The sequence below is a fragment of the Hippopotamus amphibius genome, chromosome 1 (assembly GCF_030028045.1).
Source record: "Hippopotamus amphibius kiboko isolate mHipAmp2 chromosome 1, mHipAmp2.hap2, whole genome shotgun sequence".
In the NCBI taxonomy this organism is placed as follows: domain Eukaryota; kingdom Metazoa; phylum Chordata; class Mammalia; order Artiodactyla; family Hippopotamidae; genus Hippopotamus; species Hippopotamus amphibius.
Genome location: NC_080186.1, coordinates 148,196,164 through 148,210,600, shown reverse-complemented (window position 1 = coordinate 148,210,600; position 14,437 = coordinate 148,196,164). Strand labels below are relative to the sequence as shown.

The 14,437-nt window shown below is 47.1% G+C and overlaps 1 pseudogene; it reads right to left on the bottom strand.

The window, feature by feature from the left end:
* Nucleotides 1–7,111: 7,111 nt before the first annotated feature.
* Nucleotides 7,112–7,300, bottom strand: LOC130842219 (small nucleolar RNA U3; annotated as a pseudogene).
* Nucleotides 7,301–14,437: the final 7,137 nt, after the last annotated feature.

Below are 14,437 nucleotides of genomic sequence, written 5' to 3'. Positions count from 1 at the left end.
TTGTGGGTAGCACATGTGGCTGTGTGTGGAGAGACATGCTGATTACCCGCAGGCAGATCCCATCACCACAACCAGACTGGAAGCCCCTAGGCTTTTGTTGACACAACAGGGCAGAGGGGAAGGGAGGAGGTAGGATTTGAGAACACTTGGAAAATTCTTCAAGGGAGAAAGGAGACAGGCAGGACTTATAGGCCCCACACTGTGATTTCGAGAGGCTCAGAGGGGAGATCTCTTCAGCCTCCTACAGAGGAGCAGGGGCTCCCAGAACATAGACCTATTGCTAAAATGAGAGGCTGCTGTGTCAAGTCCCTACCTCTCACCTGACAGTGCCATTCCTCAGCTTCCTCATTCCTCTCTGCACCCAGCAGCTAAGAGCGGTGATTTCCCCCATTTTACAGATGAGGAAACCTAGGCGCGGGGAGGTGGATGCACCTAGTGGCGTAAATGGTGTGGTGGGCAGGACAGGGCAGTCCTAGGCTCAGGGACACCGAGCTGTGTGGCCGTAAGGGTGCTCCTGGGCCAGCAGTGAAGCTGGCAGGGGCTCTCCCAGGGAGGGCAAGGTGAGTGTCATTCCTCTCTCCACCCGCTCCTGGGGCTGCCTGCCCCTCCCCCAGGCACACATTATCTGTGTCCTCGGCACCATCTGCAGACTCTCACCAGCTGAGGCCCTCCCTGGAAGGTGGCATCTGACCTTTGGACGTGTAAGCAAGCCTTGGCCTGGCCCGGGGTGACCAGGCTTGTCCTTGGGACCTGCAGACGTGAGCATGACCGGGCCGGCGGGTGCACTATGCTCGGGGTCACGTGGCCTTTGGGCTCCACTTATCACTTGGAGTTGATCCTGGGGGCCCAAAGACATTGTGTCCACCCTGATGTCAGCCCATACACTGGGGGCTTTCGAGGATGTTTTCAGGGCCCAGGTCACTTCCTAAAAGAGGACCAGGCTAGAGCCAAAGAATCCCAGGGGAACTTGAGGATCAGAGAGGGGATGACACATACCCAGAGCCACACAGCAGACAAAGTCAGGTCCACACAGACCAGGCTGGTCACAGCTCCTCTGGGTCTTAGCAGCCTCGTCTGTGCCGTGGGGAGAGGTCTGTCCCTGGCTGGCACCCCAGCTCCCTGCTGCAGACCCAGGCCCCGCTGCTTCTCACCGCCTCGCAGCTCCTGTTATCTCCAGGGCCATGCGGGCTGCTGACTCCTGGGACTGGGCCCACCCTCCCTGGGGGCACCAGATGGATGGGACTGCAGGGGCTGCCCAGGCCTGATACGGGGCTCGTGCAGTGGGCCCTGGCCTTTATCAGCGGGGCCTGGGGCTCTGGGCAGGCACGTGGCCCTGTCTGGAGGAGGGAGCAGTGGGGAGGAGATGCCCAGGTCCTGGGCAGATGAGATACAGAACAGGAACTTTTTTTTAGTAATTGAAAAAAAAAAAAAGTCTATATTGCTTTCTTTGATTAGAAAGTTTCAGGCATGTTACAACAAATTTAACAGAACAGAAATAGATAGTGAACGTGCCTATAAATCTGTTTCCCCGGCATAATCCCCAGGCCCAGTTTGGGGTTATCTCTCTAGATTTGTTTGTACACATAGACTAACCTTAACAATTATTTGCAGGATTGGAGTCATGATAGGTTCCGAGCGAGCGTGTGTCTTCTTGGCTTCATACGTGTTACCTCATCTCTCTGAGCCTCAGTTATCTCATCTATAAAACCTTTCATGGATGGCGTCAAGATTACACAAAGTAATGCATGTGAGGTGTGCAGCCTGGGCTCAGCCCCCAGAGAGCTCTCAGTAACCATCAGTGTCACCTGCATTGTTACATAGCTGCCTTTATTTTTCATTTAACCACACAACATGGACATCTTCCCATATTAGTGCCAAAGATGTAGCCCACTCCGAGTCAAAGCTTTCCTTTTATGTGTGAATCATCATTTTAAAAAAATAATAATAAATTTATTTATTTATTTATTTATTGGCTGCGTTGGGTCTTCATTGCTGCACACGGGCTTTCTCTCATTGCAGCAAGCAGGGGCTACTCTTCATTGTGGTGTGAGGGCTTCTCATTGTGGTGGCTCCTCTTTGTTGCAGAGCACAGGCTCTAAGCACGGCAGCTTCAGTAGTTTTGGCTTAATCATTGTGGCTTGTGGGTTCTAGAGTGCAGGTTCAGTAGCTGTGGCACACGGGCTTAGTTCCTCTGTGGCATGTGGGATCCTACCAGACCAGGAATCAAGCCCATGTCCCCTTCATTGGCAGGCAGAGTCTTAACCACTGCGCCACCAGGGAAGTCCCAATCATCATTTATTTTTTTAACCAATTTTATTGTGGTACAATTTACATACAGTAAAATGCACCCATTTTAAGAGTGCAGTTCAGTGAGTTTCAAAAGTTATACATTCAATGTAACCACCACCATCATCAAGATCTAGCACATTTCTTTTCTTTTCTTTTTTTTTTTTTTTTTTTGAAAAAAGAGACTTCCCTGGTGGTCCAGTGGTTAAGACTCCTCACTTCCAATGCACAGAGCATGGGTTCGATCCCTGGTTGGGGAACTAAGATCCTGTATGCCGAGTGGTGCAGCCAAAAAAGTATAGCGAGAGAGAGAGAGAGAGGACATTTCTGTCACCAGTAAAGTTCCCTCATGCCCTTTTGTAACCAGTCTCTTGTCCCCATATCCAGCCCCAAACAACCACTAAACTATTTCCTGTCCCTACAGCTTAGAGTTCCCTTTTCCAGAATTTCGTTTGAATGGATTATACAGCAGGCACTCTTTGGGGTAAGGCTTCCTCGGTGAGCATATTTCTGAGATTCACCTGTGCTGTGTCCTGAGTTCATTGCTTTTCGTTGCAGAAGAGCATTCCACCGTGTGGATGTGCCAGTTTGGATTTCCCTTCACCTGTTGATGGACATTTGGATTATTCCCCTTTGGGGTTATTAATCTCTTTGAGGAAGGACGTTAATATTGTTTCTAGGTGTTTACTGTTAGCTTATAGATGATTCTGTAATGAGCAGCCAGACACATCTCTAGGGTCATTATTGCCAGAGGAATGTCATGAAGCTAGAGGTGTAATAGAAAAAAGTTCTTAAACAGACCCGTTTGGGGGCTTCCCTGGTGGTGCAGTGATTACATCCACCTGCTAATGCAGGGGACATGGGTTCGATCCCTGACCCGGGAAGATCCCACATGCTGCAGAGCAACTAAGCCCGTGTGCCACAACTACTAAGCCTGCACTCTAGAGCCCGCAAGCCACAGCTACTAAGCCCATGTGCTGCAACTACTGAAGCCTGTGCACCTAGAGCCTGTGCTCCACAGCAGGAGAAGCCACCGCAATGAGAAGCCCATGCACCACAAGGAAAAGTAGCCCCCGCTCGCCACAACAAGAGAAAGCCCGTGCACAGCAACGAAGACCCAATGCGGCCAATAAATAAATAAATAAATAAATTTAGGGAAGAAAAAAAAAGAATTAAAATAAAAGTAGACCCTTTTGTTCCAGCTGGAGACTCAGAGGCCCAGACATGGCAGGCAATGTGCCCAAAACACCCTGTGAATCAGTTTCTATGCAGAGGCCAGGACCCACCTCTGTCTTTACCCTCCTCTCCCCAAGGCCTTGCACAAAGCAGGGTTGGAACTTTATAAGGAACACCCCAGCGTACCCACAATGGTGTTTAAGACCTCGACGAGGACGGTGGTGGTGGTGGTGGTGGTGGTGATGGTGTCACAGTATTAATTGCCGGTACTGAATGCTTGGCAGTGTCCTAAGTGCTTTGCATGAATCAGCTCACTTTAATCCACACAATATCCAATTGAAGGAGGTGAAATTATTATTCCCTTTCTATAGATAAAGACACTGAGGCACAGAGAGGTTAAGCATCTTGCACGAGGTCACCTAGCCAGGAAGCGGCAGAGTTGAGACTTGCACCAGGCAGGGGAGCTCCAGAGCCACCGCCCTGAAAGGCACATTGGTCTTGAGTCCCTGCTGAGCAAGGACGGTAGCATATGTCACTGTGCTACAACCTGAATCAGACACAGGCAACCTGGGCCTTCTGTCCCCAGCGTGTTGTACGATGTGGGCAGTCCCTTTCCGTCTCTGAGACTCAGGTTCTTCACCTACAAAAAGGGAAAGGGGGGCAGTTGGACAAGATGGCTCTCAGGATTGTTTGGCAAATGTGATTTTAGACTGTTTTCTAGAGCTGGAAGGACAGGAGAAGAGGGAGCTAGAGCTCGTGGCTTCACTCCCTGAAGGAGGTCCGGAGAGGCAGGTGGTCTGGGGACTTCTCTGGGCTGGAAGCTGGAGGCCTGATCTCCGTCCCCAGTGGCCAGGATGCTGAACTGAGCAAGAGATTTGGCCTGTGCCCCCTGGGGCACACAAGGCTGGCCCTCCCGTCACAGCGTATTTCACTGCTGCTTGGGTGCCTGAAGTCCATGGAGTCGGCCTCAGGGGATGCCCAGCACCTGAGAGCACCACGTTCCTAGTCTCGAGCCCTCCTTCACACTCCAGGCCCCCCATCTCCTCGTTGCCCTGGCCCCTGCCTTCAGGACCCATGCTATAGGTGACTTTGCCTCTCTCCAGCTTCAGGAAAACCATGTGCACAGCCCTGTTCTCAAATTTATAGCAACGAAAAGATGTATACACTGTATACAACATTTATTGAGCACTGTTATAATTATGTGAATTAACATTTTAATCTTCTCAATGAACCCTGTGATGTAAATATCATATTATCACAGTTTATAGAGGGAGTAATCTGAGACTCAGAGAAGTTAAGTGCTTTGACCCAGGTCACACAGTATGTACAGGGCAGAGCCAGGGTGTGGGTCCAGGCAGACTGTTCCTGAGCTCATGCTCTTAACCCACTGCACTACATCTCCCGCCCTGCTTAAGAGCATCCTAGAACCTCTGGCTCCTTCCTGATACCATCCCTCTTACAACATCTGTCCATCAGCCAGGAGCTGCAGTACGGTTTTGCTGTGGAGGACACAATTCCCCAGAGTTGAGTCTTGGATTCAAATCCTGACACCGTCGTTCATTGGCTGTGTGTCTTTGGGCAAGCCTCACAACCTTGCTGAGCCTCACCTTAGGCATCTATAATATGGGAATAACAACCAGATCCACCTCATAGAGTTGTTGTGAAGATTAAATCAAGAGGATAGGCCAGTAGTTCTCAAACTATGGTCCAGGGACCCCTGAAGATCCTCCCTTTCAGGGAATCTGTGAGGTCAAATTGTTTTCACTGTAAAACTAAGACCTTTTTACTCTCATTCTCTCATGTGTGTGCAGTGGAGTTTTCCAGAGGCTGTGTGTCATGTTATTTCATAGCAGATTGAACACAGACGCAAATGTGAGAACCCAGCTGCCCTCTATTAAGCCAAACATTGAAGAGATTTGGAAAAATGTAAAACAGTGCTACTCTTCACCCTGATTTTTTTCTAAAGTATGGTTATTTTTCATAACATAGATTTATGTCAGAGGGCTTATTGTTATTTTGCATCAATTAATATTTATTAAATGTCTCAATTTCTATTTCTGATACAGTAAATGGTGATAGACATAACCACCATAAACAAAAATCTTTGGGGTTCAGTAATTTTTAAGAGTATAAAGAGGGTCTTGAGATCAAAAGATTTGAGAATGGCTCTGTGAGTGCAAGGCACTGGCAATGTTTGTGGAAGAAGGCACCCTTGACCTTGGACTCACTAAAATGCATCGTTCACTTTCCCCAGGGTCAAATCTCCATTCCTCCGCCTGCCCTGCTGGAGGTCATTGCTGAATGGCAGGTGGCTGAACACTGGCCAAGAGAGAGATGATTCCACAATGGTTGGTCACTCTGTGACCCTGGACTAGACCCCGAGACACTTTCAGCTTCTCCTTTCTCCACCTGAAGGACAGACGTGGTCAGCCAAGCAAGTTTCTCAGCTACCTTAAACAGGTGAATCAAGTGTGAACAGTAAGTCCTAAACCTGCCAGCCCCGAAGCTGGTGCTTGAGAACCCCAGTGGGAACACACAGTCTGCCCCTGGTGTGGGGAGGTGAGGTCAAGAGACGGGTGTGAATGTGGGGAAAGCTCTGCACTGGGGTCAGCTGGCCTGGATTTCCAGCTCCTGCAAACTCTGGTGCAGGACCCACAGCTTCACGGTGCCTCAGCCATGGCATCTGTGAAGGGGGAGGGTTGAACTTTTGCAGCTGATGTTCCAGCTGGAACTTGGGAAGCCCTAGGCATGCAGGCCTCCTTTCCCTTGGTCTCCTCACCTAGAAGGCAGCAGGCTGCAGAGGCGAGAACAGAAAGAGGAAGGAACAGCTGAATTGGGAGCTGCATGGCCTAATCCAGGCTCTGCCGACATCCCAGGTGACCTCAGGCAAGTCCCTGTCCCTTTCTGAGCCTTGGCTCCCAGGTATTTAAAATGGGCACAGCCTGGTCGAGCTCAGAGTTGGCTCCTGCTACCCTGCAAATCTGATGGCTGGTTGGAGATTCATCAGACACTGGACATTCAGGGCCTCATATCCTAGCTGAAATGCCGTCTCCCCACATCCTTGTCCTTCTCCAGAGGGCCAGGCTGTTCCTGAATCACTCAACAAACCTTTATTCAGTACCTACTGTCACCAAGCCACAGGGCTGCCTGAAGCCCAGATATTTGCACTTCTTTGTATTCCATTCCACTTAATCAGGAACCCAGGGGGCTGCGGGGCCGATGGGGGCTCGGGCGTCTAGGCTTGTTCCTCGGGTGTCGCCGGGCGGCCGCAGAGGCCTGGAGAGAGGAGGCGGCTGGTCTCCGCGGCCGAGCTGTCTGTCCCTCTTCTGTGGACGCACACCTTTGCGGAGCGTCAGTGCAGACCCAGATCATTCTCCCCGGAAAGCTCTTATTTCTGGGGCGCGACAGCCTGACGTGCAGTACCGCTTGTCAGAAAGGTCGGAATTTGGAGACTGAAAATGGGAGAAGGGACGCGCTCCTCGGTGCTCCTCGCCGGTGTCGTCAGAGCCGCAGAGTTTTCTGAAAGTGTAACTCAGATGGCACTCAAACCCACAATCTTCCAACTGAAAACCATAACTCATCTCAGGACTTAATGAAGCTCAGTTTCTTCATGTCTTGGCACAGAAGGAATTCAGCAAGAGGGAAAGTGATAGGCAGTGGCCTCTCCGTCTTGCTCTCCCAAAGGAAGAGAAGAATGATCATCAATGGCAAATGGCAGTTGCAGAACCAACGGCAAGAACCAGCTTCACACTCAGGAGAGAACACTAAGTTTCTTCCTTGGGGTTTCAGAAAGGTACTATTACTCTCTCTCTGAGAAAATCAAAACCATAAGTATCCTGCAGGTAAAAAAACAAAATCTGTTGATGCTGCATGCCTTCTAAAGGCCTTCAACTTTCATTCAACCAAGACCTGCCTTGAGAGAAAACGTCACCTATACCTGGAGTGCCCCACAGCGCACTCCTGTACTAATTCCAAGGATAACTGCTGTCTTTCAAAATCAAACCAACAAATGAACAAATACGCTTTTGAGGCCAGTGCATTTCAAATAGCAAGCAAGGAGACTGCTGTGATGTGAAACCTACCAGCCATGTGTAACCCAGGGGTGGCATGGTTAGGCGTGCTGCTGCTCTTGGTCGTGTTCACCTATCCAGCCCTCAAGCCAGCCGTGCCTCCCGTGATCAAGAAGTGACCTTTCAACATTTTCTGGGCTGCCCCAACAATGCAGTGTCAGCATTTCTTCAACGTGGATCTGAATCTTCAATTATTTCATATTATATCAAATCCTTTAGAGACTCAGAGTGGATCAACAATTGCCATACTTTATCCAAACGAAGTAGGGTATTATCCTTATTTCTCGCCAGAGGGAAAATCCTTTAACGGAGGGATACCACAGAATATGAGCCTTTCCAAACACCTTAGGAAGACCACTGATGACATGGCAAAAGTTGTCCCTTGGTGGAGCTCAGAAAGTCTTGTCATTGACTGGGAAAGCTGGAAGCCACAGTGGGACAGAAATTGGGGCAATAGGGTAATATATAAAAACTACTCCTTAGCCTTTCCCAGAAACCACCATCCTGATTGGTCAGAAATGAAAGTGAGAACAGTTGCCCAAGAGGAATTTGAAACTGCTGGGAGGAGTATGATGAATGCTACTCTCACACTGGCTTTAGAAATGAGACCAAAATTTTTATGGGGCTTTTATCTCTATCCAGACTGGTACAATTATGATTATAGGAGAAATCCACAGAGCTACGCAGAATATTGCCTGGAACATCATAAATATTTATCAGGAGGACTTAGTACATACAATTGGTGAGAGCGCAGCGTTGGGGGCGGCAGGAATAATATTGTGGGGAGGATGTGAATATTCTGATTCAAAGGAGACCTGCCTGTCTGTGCAAAACTTTATTCAAGGGCCATTGGGCCATTATGCTGTTAATGTGACAACTGCAGCCAAACTCTGCAGTCGAAGTCTACGTAACAATAATGGAAGATGTGTTCGAAAAACACCTGAATCATCCTCCTATCTGCACGTGCCTGAAAGTAGAAGTGAGAAGCACGTGCTAAGTAAGAGCCTGAGAGTCACCATTTCTCCAGCCAATAAACTGAAGACAGTAAAGGACAAGAAGGATGGGTTTGCGTGTCACTGCTATCATGGCTGGCGGGGAGAGTCTTGCCAGCAACGTTCTTCAGATGTCTTGAGAGGGAAGAATAAGGCTCCTATGGCTAACTTTAAATTAGCAGTTTTTCTCAGCATGACCTTATCTGTGATTCTGTTGATTCTGTTTACCCCCTATGACATCAGTTTTTCCTTGAAATACTAAAGGGTAGAAAATGCTGATTTTTTTCTTTAACTTTAGTCTACTTCTAAAATATTTGTTGGCTTTAAAGTAAAAAACAAACAAACAAACAAACAAAAAAACAGTAATCATTGGTTCCATAGAGCCATTAGATAGAGGATTATTTACTGGGTGCTTACCTCATGTGAGGCACTAAGGATGTGGATGTGGATGTGCTGAAGCCTCTGTCCTTGGAGAGCTTAAATTATTGTGGGAGAACAAACAATACTAAATAAACAAATACATTTATACCACCTGGTGCTAAGTGCTGTGGAGAATAACACATCAGGGTTAGGGAGTGTGGGAGAGCCCTGGAAACTGTATCTCGAGTCGTCAAATGTGGCTCCCTAATGAGGACCTGGAGACAGGAGGAGCAGATCACAGATATGTCTGAGAAGCACAGACTTGGATTAGGGAAGAGCAAGAGCAGGTTTGGCGGGTTCCAGGACCTCAAGAAGGCCAGTGTGGCTGACGCAGGAGCAGGAGTGAGGGAAGTGGGGAGCCAGGTCATTAATTAACTCTATTTGAACTAAGAGCCTGAGTGAAGGTAACTTAAGAAAAAATAATTTGAGAAATTTCTTAAGGAAAATGGGCCAAGTAAGATGTAACTACATTTTTTAGAAAATAAATATACACTCAAATTGAAAAAAAAAAAAAAAAAGAAATCCAGGAACATTCACTTGGGGCCCAGGGCTGGGCTAGAGATAAGAGAAACGAAAAGTGTGGTCTTTGCCTTATAATAAGCCTGGGACCTCACTAGGAGAGGCATTATTCATTCATTCATTTATACATTCATTAATTCAATGAATATTTATTGAGCACCTACTCTGCACCCGGTCCTGTGCTATGAAGAAAGCAGGTGCAGGCCCTGCCCTCGTGGAAATTATAGTTTAGCAGAGGAAGCAGACGTTAAATAGCTAAATAAGTAAGGTATTATTATACATTCTGATGATTTCCATGAAAAAAAATGGAATGAAATGGAATAGTAGGAAAGATTTTTCGGGGGGGAGATTATGAACAATTGTTATTATTGTTTTTTAATTAATTGATTAATTAATTAGTTTGCTGTGTTGGGTCTTTGTTGCTGAGCACAGGCTTTCTCTAGTTGTGGCAAGTAGGGGCTACTCTTTTTTGTGGTGCAGGAGCTTCTCATTGTGCTGGCTTCTCTAGTTGCAGAGCACAGGCTCTAGGCATGCAGGCTTCAGTAGTTGTGGCACATGGGCTCAATAGTTGTGGCTTGTGGGCTTTAGAGCACAGACTCAGTAGTTGTGGTGCATAGGCTTAGTTGCTCCACGGCATGTGGGATCTTCCCGGATCAGGGATTGAACCTGTGTCCCCTGCATTGGCAGGCAGATTCTTAACCACTGCGCCACCAGGGAAGTCCCTGAACAGCTGTTGTTAACACACACCTTGAGGACAGTGGCATCAACACATAAAAGTTTATTTTCTTCTCATAATGAGAAGTCTGGAGGTAGTGGCTGCTAGTATTGGTTCAGCAGTTCAGGGATGGAGGCCTCTGCTGTACCTCATGTTCCCAAGATGGCTGCTGGAGTGTCAGCCATCATGTATGTATTCCAGACAGAAAGCAGGAAGGATAGAAGAGCAAAAGGGCACACCTTGGTTCTCTATCTTCTTTTAAGGAGCCTCAGAATTCCACACAAACTCTACTTATATCTCATTGACCAGAACATAGTTACATAGCCACACCTGGCTGGAAAGGCTGGTAAATGATGAATTGAGCTGGGCATCCTGAATGAAATAAGAATTCTGTAAGAATTAAAGAGAGGCAGGTTGTTGAGTTGGTGTATTAGTTTCCTCTTACCAGTGTAACAAAGGACCACAGGCTTGATGGCTTAAAACAACAGGTATTTATTCTGTCGCAGTTCTGGAGGCCAGAAGTCTAAAATCAGTATCATTGGACTAAAATTAAGATATTAGCAGGGCTGAACTCCCTTTGGAGGTTCTAGAGAAGAATCCACTCCTTGCTTCTTCCAGCTTCTGGTGGCTGCCAGCATTCCTTGGCTTGTGGCCACATCACTCGAGTCTTCAAGGCCAGCATCTTCAAATTGCCCTCTGCTTTATCTTTGTATTGCCTTCTCTTTGTATATACGTCAGATCTCCCTCTGCGTCTCTCTTATGAGGATATATATGATTGCATTTAGGGCCCTCCCTGATAATCCAGAATAATCTCTCCATCCCAAGGTCCTTAATTTAATCACATCTGCAAATGTTATCCTTTTCCTGAATAAGGTAACACTCATAAATTCCAGGGAGTGGGCCCCGATTTCTTTGGGGTCCATTTCTCAGCATACTATATAGTAGGTGACATCACTTTTTGTTCCCAGGGACTTCATTTAATCTGAGGGGTCAGAGAAGTCCTCTCCAAAGAAGAGATGTTGCACCTGAAATGGAAGGGATGTCTGGAAGTTAGCCTGGGGAAGCATGGAGGAAGAGTGTCCTAGAGAGAGGGAACAGCATGTGCGAAGGCCTGAGGTGGTAAAGAGCTTGCCATGTGGCAGTGGGACTGGCGGGCAGCAGAGAGAGATGAGCTGGGGCCCAGGAGCCCGGCAGCCATGGCAGGAATTTTTGTCTTTATTCTCCTTTTTTTTTTTTTTCCTGTGCTGCATGGCTTGTGGAATCTTAGTTCCCTGACCAGAGATGAACCTGGGCCACAGCAGTGAGAGCACCAAGTCCTAACCACTGGACAGCCAGGGAATACCCAATTTTTATTTTATTTATTTTTCTTTATTTTTTAAAGATTTATTTATTATTCATTTATTCATTTATTTTTGGCTGCGTTGGGTCTCTGTTGCTGCATGTGGGCTTTTTTCTCTAATTTTGGTGAGCAGGGGCTACTCTTCATTGTGGTGCATGGGCTTCTCATTGCGGTTGCTTCTCTTGTTGCAGAGCACAGGCTCTAGGCATTCAGGCTTCAGTAATTGCAGCATGTGGGCTCAGTAGTTATGGCATGCAGGCTCAGTAGTTGTGGCATGTAGGCTCTAGGGCTCACGTGCTTCAGTCGTTGCAGCACATGGGCTCAATAGTTGTGGTTTGTGGGCTCTAGAGCACAGGCTCAGTAGTTGTGGTGTGCAGGCTTAGTTGCTCCATGGCACATGGGATCTTCCCAGACCAGGGATTGAAACCTGTGTCCCCTGCACTGGCAGGCAGATTCTTAACCACTGCGCCACCAAGGAAGTCCCAATATCCAATTTTTAAAAGATCACTCAAGCAGCCATATGGAGACTGAGGCTGTTGTCACAATCCAGGCAAGAGAGAGAGAGTGGCAGCTTGGCCAGGGCCATAGCTGGGAGTTGGATGAGAGAAGGTAAAGGGCTTGGTGATAGATTGGATGGAACGGGGCTGCATTCTTGATACTGGACCAAAAGGAATCAAGCCTCTCTCCAAAAAAACTAAAAAAACAAAAAACAAATTCCTGTCTTTCTATAGTTGAAAGAGACCTTAGAGACCATCTTAAAGTTTGGGAAATTGTATCCAAGAGGGACCTGGACTCGCCTCCGCCATGGGGAAAGAAGAGCAAAGCGGGGACATGAATTCACTGAACGATGCAAAGAGGAAGAGGCCAGAGTGGGCCCATGGAGCCCTGAGAGGCTTCCTGCAGGAGGTGGAAGTTTGATCAGATCCGGATAGAAAGAGGGAAGGGATGAGAGGGCCTTGTGATAGAGCTTCATTTTTTTCCAGCTTTCAAGTCTGGCCTTTTCCTTCCAGCTTGGGAGCACTTTGGGTGGGGAATGTATTTGAGTCTATTTACCAAACTCAGGAGTTGTATGCAGGGCAGGGTAGTGTGAAGGCCACAGTGGAGAGCAGGTGACCTTGGATAAAGTCTTTCTGAGCCTCAGTTGCCCCAACTATGAAATGGGGTAATAATGGTGCCTAAGAGACAGGATTGTTCTGAGGATGTGGTGAGGTAAAGAATTAAATCTAGGGGTGGATTTACCAAGAAGCCAATGAAGCTTAAACTTCAGGGCCCCTCATTTGTCCTGCCACCTCCCCTGGGAGGGGCCCTGGAAATGCGTCCACATGGTGATCAAAGGGTATGCGGCCAAAAACACAGGACGAAATATAATAGAGGTGTGTCAGACAGTTAATTAATAAAGTGTTACTTTATTTCTCTGGATTTTGTGATGTTTATGGAATTGGTAGTTTTTTCATTTTGGTTTTTTTTTTGGCCTCACTGCATGTTTGCACTAATTTTGTATTTATAATTTTGTATTTTGCACTCTTTTTCCTAAAGAAGCCTTCTAAGATTCTGTGAGCTTCAGGTTTCACCAAACATGTGCCTGTTGGCCGGGTGGCACTCACTGTCCTAATCTGCCCCTTAGTGGACTGAATGGGGCATGTTGCAGCCCTACCTGGTCTGGAGCATGTAGGTGAGCAGAGAGCAGGTGCTGGGGAGCCTTTCTCTTCCCACCTTTAGACTCTCTTCCCAGGATTGAGCTCCGTGAGGGCAGGGATCTCCTCTTATCCTTCACCAGACCCCCCCACACTTACCACAGCACCCGGTCCATGGAAGGCCTTCAGTCCAAAGGAGGTGAATGAGTGAACACAAGACAGATGAATGAAAGGTGCTACTGCCTGGTTTCTGGGAGACAGGAGTTGGAGTCCAAACCTGAAGGTGTGACAATGTGTGAGCAGGCAGGCCTGCACTTTCCCAGGGGCTCCTGGACAGGGCTGACCCTGGACCGAGTTCCCAGAGGCTGATTCAGAGGGATGAGGAGATGAGACAGCTGTGGCCTTGGCCTTGGCTGATGAGAAGAAAAAGTTCTACCCCCATAGCCAAGCCACAAAAATGCCTCTCAGAGAAGGGCCACCCCGCTCCTGACCACATGCCACTGGGACCTGAGCAAGAGCTCCTTTGTCCTCTGACCTTGGGCTGAACTTCAGACTCTGAGCAGGCCACCCACTGGTTCTCATGGCACAGGGTGAGCAGAGAGCAAATTGCTTGGGAAGCGATGTGGGAACTGACATAGGTTATTTAACCTCTCTGGACATCAGGTTCTAGGAGATGTGTGACTTTGAGCAAGTTACTTCACCTTTCTGAACCTCAGCTTCCACATCTGTGAAAGGGGGCGGTAAACGTATCTACCACATAGGGTTGTGGTGAGGCTTAAGTGGGATAAGCCCTATAAAGCATTTAGCACACGGCTTGGTACATAGTAAGGGCTCAATAAATATCGTTTATTATTCCTTCTACTTACTATTCCCAAATGCCAGTCTGAGCAGTTTTCTTTGATTCAAGGTGAAATGAGAAAAATAGATTATGGATGGAAACCTCAATTTATTAATATCTTCATTTTCTTCTATTTATCTTTTTTCTAAATCCCCATTAATGTGTTAATTTTACAATACGAAAAAAGGAAAAAAGTCATATATATATTAGAAATACCACACACACTATAAACATATCTATATGCTTAACATGTTTATATGTGTTAAACATGTTTATATGTGTTAAACATATAACATATATATGTTATACATATGCTTATATATATACATATATAACATATGTTATATACATGTTTATATATATAAAATAGCAGTTATCCCTCTGGGTAGTGAAAATAGCGGTAAGTAATTTATTCTGTTCATGATAAATTTTCCAAATGCTTTGCAAT